Here is a 7,823-nt window from a genome sequence, read left to right on the forward strand (position 1 = left end):
GGGGACAAGGTAACAGATAACAAGGAAGCTTTTGTTCTCCCTAGTCTCCTAATGCAGTATTTTGGGCATCTTCAAACTCTGATCTGTGTTAACTGCCAGTAATATCAGAAGGCAAAAAAAATAAAAAGACCTGGTCGTATGTGTGCTCTGACTCCAGGGTCACTGTGTCATTACCCTGGGAGCAAAGAGAATCTTTGCTCAGTACGCACTGCTCAGTATAGTGCATGTTAGAATTGCCTAATATGTTGATCAGAGAATATTTGTACAGCCGTTTAGCTTTTCAGATGTTCCTTTTTCTTTCTTCCAAACAGGTGCTGGACAGCCACCAACGTGCGAAAAGAAACCCCAGTTGAAGATTACTTTTCTTCTGCATTTCTGAGAATTCAGAGCCAGCAGTTATGACCATCAATTCCACAGAAGGCTTTCTTTGGCAAAGAAATAGTCTTTCTTTGGCAAATAACTCATGGAAAAAAATGGCCTGAAATGTTATTTTCAGGTCACTTTTTTCTTTAATTGTTCAAACAAATTCTGGTTTGGGCAGAAAGCTAAGTTGTTTTGACGTGCATTTTATACTATCAAGAATGCCCGATTCTTAAGCACTTTTTATATTTGCGTTAGTAATGTATGGCCAGTTAAGTGAGGGGGACATTTTGAGTTGGGAGACTACTTGCTGTTAGAGTAACTTTGGGGTTCCACACCAGCTATAAAATGGCCCCTTCACTGCACTGAATATCTCATGTGCTTGAAAATTCAACTAAATGGCTCCCTGCAGAGAAGCTTGCTGTGTAGCAGTCTGATATTCCAGAAAGAGAATTCCTAGTTGCACTACAGTAGCTGAAATTCAGTAACATGCAACTAAGACTTTTTTTCTTCTTAGCTTGAAGAAGCATACATCAGTTTGAAAAGCAACAAGTGACCACAGCACAATGAGAATTAAGAGTTGAATTCAGTACATATTCAAGAATGTGTTTGTTTCCATCATGATACATTTAGCAAGACATACTGCAGCACCTTTATAGAAGGTCATTTTTAGTCTGACATCTTTTTAAAGTAGACATTTTCATGCTTTTTTAAAATAATATTTAGCTATGCTGAACCAAGTTAGTTATACTTTTATCATTTGTTATAAGAAGCAATATTTTGTAATTTCATACTTAAAAGTATTTTTCTCTTTTGGTTTAAAATGGCTTTTGATTAGTCTAAGCAGCCCTCTTTAAAAAAGATCAAAGCACTTAAGCATACTGATAATTCAGTTGTGAAAATCATGCTATTATTGCTGGTTTTCATTATTCCCTTTAGTGGCTGCGAAGATGTTTGTATTTCATACCCAAAAGCCTACTGGCTGAAAAATGTTTCTTTTGATTCTTACTGTTTTATTTTTAAAGGAGAGTTACAACTTCCTCTGCAGTGATTACTTAGGAGTAGTCCTAAACCTCATGACTAATGGCTGCAGGCAGCTACTCTTACGATACCACAGTACCAAGAGGTATGTCAATACAGAGATACAAGTAGCCTTGTACCACCTAAAAACCTCATGTGGTATTAAAAATCAGCCCATTACACTTCTAGGAAAGCTGAATTTTCACTAGCATTTTGTTTTTACTAGCGTAACATACACTGTGTTTGAGAAATACACAGTCCCTGTTCTTTGTGTTGTGTGGTCCATTCACTGTTCCTTTTTTGACAGATAAACTACTATATGGGGATCTGGGTTCTTTTAAGTGGAGTTACTCATTGCTGCTGTCATGTAATGGAACACGTACTGTGTTAACATTTATAACAGGGGATTTCACGTCTTGCCGTTTACTTACAGAGAGAGGAGCAGGAGACCTTACCTTAGCAATAGGCTGTGTAATCTAAAGGAACTACAGCTCTGGGACCCTTCAGTCTATTGAAGATGTTTTGCTGTGGCTGTCCAGAAATTAAAGCTCTGTCAAACATCTCAAGAGGATTTTCTTAACCATGTTGCCTTACTTATAAAGTTAGTGAACATTGATTTTCAAAGCACCTGCGAGCAGTGTTACCGTAGAATTGTATCAGTTTTGCCGTGTTAGTTGCCAGGTCTCTATTTTTCAACTGTGTGAAACACCTGATACTGGCTTTCCACAGGCCTATAACTACATGATGCTTTTTTCTTAAACTTATCCTGTAAATTCTGTGTTGTTACATAGTATGGTTGCAAGCTGTCTGATGCTGTGTTCATGCAGCAATAGCAGCAGATTCAAGGTTCATTATAATCATTCAGCACTGCCTATACCATCAGCTGTTCTGTTCTGCATTTGTTTCAGTCACACCACACATTAAAACCAAGGTAATCAAATAAATTTTTGGCTGTAGCACAAAACAGAACTACGATGTAGAATGGTAACTCACATTATACATTTCGTCTGAAACTTAGTGCTAAATTAACAGTGGTGAACAAACAATTTTTATTTTCATTTTTTCCTGTTTTCCAGCCTGCAGTTTCATTCCTTGGAGTGTGCATACAGAACACTAGCAAAATTTCAAGCTGAGGAAAAATAGTGTAATTTTAAAGTATTTGTGCAGTGGTTCCCTTGCACAACACGTTTGTCTGCAGTTTACCACTGTGTTGTTATCTAAATAGCTCCATGCTGTACTGTACTACAGTTTTCAGATATGTTTGCCATGTGATCTGTCATCTTTGCCTTGAAAAATGTGTGCATGATTGATGAAAATTACTCTTCTTAATCTGTTTCATATTTAGCTGAAACCTTAGATTTCTGTAGTAGCTTAGTCTCAATAGAATTGGAGTTCTCATATGAGCATGTATTTTATGGGCACACAAAAAGTAGTTGTTACGGTGAGCATAGCAGTATATATCAGTTCAAAACTGCCATCTTATGTGTGGAAAATGAATGGGGGTTTTTTCCACATCCTGCTCAAACAAAAACCAAAAACAACTGAATTTAAATCTTTATGAGTCACTAGATGTCACAATTTCACATAATTTTCACTTTGATATAAAAATTGTGCATATGTAGTGTACACAGGCTAATGCATATAAGGTACCATCCTCTACCATGTGACATTTTCCAGTGAAAAGGGATGGCAACCGCAGAAAATGGGGAAAGTTTAGTATATTTACAAGAAACTTAGGGAAACTACAATGGTCCTGTGTTGAGGTCAGTTCCTCCACAGCTGAGAAAAGCTGTAATAATTGTGTTGGTCTGTGAGAAATCTTGGCAAGCATCACTAAGGAAAACTACGTAAACATGCGCAAGGAAAAAGAGCCTCCATAAAAAGACCTGCCTATTGATATTTTTCATTTTATTGTTGTGGCTGCGTTGTCCTGTTGCTAGTTATTTATCTTAAGTAGTTCATCAGCTTTTGGGCTTTTTCCATTTTTAGAAACTTCTTTTTTCAAATTAAAAGTTTTACTATGGTGTAACTGATCCAGTGAAGTAAAGATTTGGAATGCATAATGTTATTGTACAAATGCTTATGTAAGGACTGAAAAACCTTTCATGAGTGGGAACAAGAAACTAAATACTCAGTTTCTACTGAAATAACCAAAATGTAAGGTGAACAGCAATACTCTTGTTCAGAAATGGAATTTGTATCAACAAGAATTTCCTGCTCTCATTCATGGAGGTTCCAGATCCTTTACAAATGACCAATAGTCTTACTCACTTTAATGTATTTTCATGTTATCTGTCTAGGGTAGATGAAGGCTTTTTTATTTTTCTCAAATATCACTTTTAAGTTTTGCCTGGTTTTTTGTTTTGTTTTTTTTTTTTTAAATCTGACAGTCTGCATTCTACACCGGACACTTGTAAAATAAATTAGTATGATTATATATTGTGTTCTTTTGTGACTGAATTGGGGATAGAACTCAACATACTTCACTACATTATTTGTAAAGAATCATTTTGAGTATTATAAGCACTATATTCTGTACTGTTTAATAATAAAGTAATGATAGATGCATAACTGAAGATGCAACTTATTGAGAAGAGGAGGCAGAAACATTATTGGTTAATGTTACCCTTATTCCATTTGTTGCACTGAATTTCAGGAGTGTAATTTGTAAAGCAAGTCTGCTCATGTGTGTAATCAGATTTTATTTTCATTGTGATGCTTATGTAATTAAATTACCTGGATGTATTTCTGGTAATGATTTCATAAGCATGGACAATATGTTGTTGATGTTTCGCACTACAGAATTAATGTTAAGAACAAGTGAAGCTTCTTGCAAAGAAAAGGAGTAACAGAAGCACCTTACTGGGAGAGCATGTTGCATGATTTCGGTCCTCTTGGAGTTGACAGACAGTAGGTCATCCTAAACTTGACTGCAAATTGCTCTTTGGTGTAATAAGCACATCAACATACTGCTATCAATGCTATCAACACAATGGCTATTTTTAACCTATAAATATACTGTAATTTAAGTTTTCTTACAAAATGAATTTATATTTAATTGCTGCCTAATACATAAATATTTAGAATTTTTAGGAGGGTCAAGGGAGGGAGGGCAGGCATGCCAGTATATTTGTGGGAGGGGCTGTTGCATATATGGGTCTTTGTACTTCCCGTTCAGTTTGACTGTTAATCCAAAACTCACAGCTCTGGCTGTGGTAAATCTGCAACCTAACATTTATGTATTTTTATTGTGATTCAGGTCTTCTATATTCTGTGGCTCAGAGCTTCAGAATTTGACAGAAAAGGTCATCTTTCCATTCTCAAATGTGAATGCTCTGTACCTCTAATATGGGAAATGACCAAGCAATTAATTTTATTCTGCTGAGTTTTTAATATTAATGTGTAGTACATTATCTAAAGCTCATTAACCAGTAGTGCGTCCATTGGAAACAAGTAGAAAGGATGAAGACTGTTTTGGTGCATATAGTCCAAACTCTGCAGAGACTCTATTCCAGAGACTGTCACCTATCCAGGAATTAGTTTGCCATAAACTGGCTTGATTTTCAGCTTATAAACATAGTTTTGACTTCTGAATTGGTAAATAGGTGTTGGGCATTGGGGATATTCACTTAACATCTTCCAGCGTGTTGTTGCTGTATGTTTTGAACTTCATTTTAAGCGTATACAAATGCATCATCATAAAAGGAAAGCTAAAGAAGTACAGATGGCTGCAAGTTGTCTTTCATGAATGAAGCCAGTGAAGCTTAATGAAACTAACTTCTTTGTTAAGCCTGTTGAATAAATAAGAAATAATGAAAACAAATTTTCATTCACTAGCTTTGTGCAATATTATCATTAGACTCAGACACTACTAGCACATTGTGCTTGGCTTTAAGAAAGTTCTTTAATTCCATTATATTCAAAAGGATATATTAAATGCATATTTCATTGTAAACAACTCTGCAAATTTACTATGCCTGAAAATGCTCAGTTATTAAGTATTAAGCACAAGTATGTTTAAAAAAAAGGTTAAGAACTAAACAAGCATTTCTAGCAATACCTAGAAACTAAAAAAAATTTTAATTGTCTGCTTCTTGGTCTTTTTTCTTTAGTGCAGCTTTTCTGCAATGCAAGTTTATTGCTGTGTATTTCATGGGGTTTTATTATCATGATTCAGAAATTCAAACCTGTACGCAAAGTACTGCATTCACCTTATTGTACATGCAATGTAACATCATACTCACAGTTTTGGTGCTTTAAAATTATTCTTCTTTTCTTTATTAAAGGATATTTATTTGATCACTGTCTTGGTTTTAACTTTATGTACTAGCTCTAAAAAAATACGTTTTGTATGGTTTGATTCCCACAAAAAACAATTTCAGATCTAATTAATTTCCATTCCCATAGTTATTTTTACAACTCCTCAAATTCCCTATCATGGTTTAATGCTAGGTGATTGTGTCTAAGCTATGTTGCAGCATGGAATATTTGTATTTAGGTAACTTTTGTAAATGAAGCCACCTGAGCAATTAAGGTGTTACGGAAGAACCTTGCTCCTAAATGATGCAGGGTGGTTGTGTGTACAGATCACACGCACTTTCCATCTCTTGATCAAGAGACAGAAACACTCTATGAAAAAGGGTAAAAGTTTAAATACAGAAATGTTAAGAGCTTAGCACTCTTATTACACTTACCATGTCCCTAACTACAGTTCCTAGATGTCTGTGGGTAAATTCTTCCTTTTATTCCTCTAGCCTTTTTGTGTTATTACTTATGTAGACATAAATCTTGCAAAAGCAGTATCTTTATATTGTCTCTCTTTTCCCTTTTGCTTCTGTGTTTTTGGTGGAGTGCGGATAGGTTCTATTTCTAGCTGGTTCCTTAACATGAGGAAACCTAAAAGCTGTATTTCTGGGACAGGAACTTTTAAATGTCATTACAATACTGAGAAAACAATAAAAAGGACATTTCTAAGAGCAACATGAAACTGACTTTGTATTTACAGTGCAAATCTGCATTGCAACATGTCTTACACAAAATTCAAGGCCTGTCTGGCTTTGGTTTCCTAGTGTTGTTTTTTTGTGCCAGGTAATAATGATTCTTAATTTTGGGTTATGGCAGAACATGTAGAACAAGTAGTAAATGTGGTTTGAAGTAATCAGTTCTTTGATCGTTGCTGACTTAACAGAGAAGAGAGTTGCATTTGTGTCTGAGGTTTGTTCCTAAAGCTCTGGCAGTGTGTGACCATTACATGGGTGCCTGCACAGGTTTTGCTCTGTCAGCTGGTTTTGCTTGGCACTGGCTTCAGTGGATAAGTAGATGTTATTTTATAATTCTCTACAGTTTGCATACAGGTTGGAAGTGAATTTCATGTATGCATCAGGTTGCAGATGAGTGAATAAATATATCTGTAGGCAGACTTGAAAGGTGGTGGTATGCCATGCAGAATCTCTTGTTTGTACAACACAAGATTAAAGATATGTGGAACCATAATTTATTTATTTTTCCTGTTCATTACATATCAGATGTAGATCAAAGGTACATTGTAAATAAATACTCAGTGGGCCACAGAGCCTCTGAAATAGAGGAACTACTGATACGTGCAGGGTTTGTCTGTTCCACTTCTTAATGCTCAACAGAGGTAGTAGGTACAAGAGAAAGAAGTAAAAATAGAAGGTGTGTTTGACAGATCATGTTTTCCAAAACTTAAGAACTGTTTCTTTTTTCAGCAGTTCTTACTGCTGCTTTCTATCGTAGGGAGAAGCCCATTTTATAGGCTTCATTCTTCCTGCCATAGGAAGGAGCTTAGAGGAATCCTGGACTGTCACAGTATCTCTGAATCTTGGAATCAGTAAGCCATCAGTACATGACTGCCACTACCACAGCTGGAGCTTTATGTTCACATCACAGATCACTGTCTAAATCTACTGTTACAGAGTTGTGCCACTGTGGTTTTACCATTGGTAAAGGAAGGTTATAATGTCCGTCTTAAACCTTAGATGTACCATGTCAGCCATTTAACTGTTACAAGCATCACTTCGCTTATACAAACTGGTCTTCAACACAAGACCATCCCAGAGGTGTTGCCAAGAATCTACAGCATCATCACCATGTAACCTACCTTGCTTACAGAAGTGCTGCAAATCTCTGTCCAACTCTCCATCCTGCAGAACTGATCCCACGGAGCAGCCTTTTTGCCCTTTCCCCCTTTGCACTAAGATTCTCAGTCTCTATTACTTTGTCTAAACTTTGTGCAAATCTTCACCACAGTCATGCTCGCTGTCCAGATTTTCATCAGCTCAAAGACAGCACATCTCCCTTGAACTGTTGCCTCCACAGGAAGAGCTGGTGGATAAAAACAGGCACAGATTACTTTCTGTGCTGTTAAAGCTACTGCCTGTGTTGCTGGGGTTTGTTCATTGTTAATCAACCAAAACTTTGGG

The 7,823-nt window shown here is 36.3% G+C and overlaps 1 protein-coding gene across 2 annotated transcripts in view; it reads left to right on the forward strand.

Annotated features, from left to right (window-relative positions):
* JMY (junction mediating and regulatory protein, p53 cofactor) overlaps positions 1-5,682 on the forward strand; it is a 62,156-nt gene extending 56,474 nt beyond the window's left edge. For both annotated transcript variants that reach the window (XM_005530070.3, XM_088054051.1), the window contains exon 11: positions 312-5,682. The gene's annotated coding sequence lies outside the window, so the exon portion shown is untranslated. The remainder of the gene's footprint in view (positions 1-311) is intronic.
* The last annotated feature ends 2,141 nt before the right edge of the window (positions 5,683-7,823 follow it).

Source organism: Pseudopodoces humilis, chromosome 4 (genome assembly GCF_049639895.1).
Source record: "Pseudopodoces humilis isolate 2021_Gansu_Grassland_sample_001 chromosome 4, ASM4963989v1, whole genome shotgun sequence".
Classification (NCBI taxonomy): Eukaryota; Metazoa; Chordata; class Aves; order Passeriformes; family Paridae; genus Pseudopodoces; species Pseudopodoces humilis.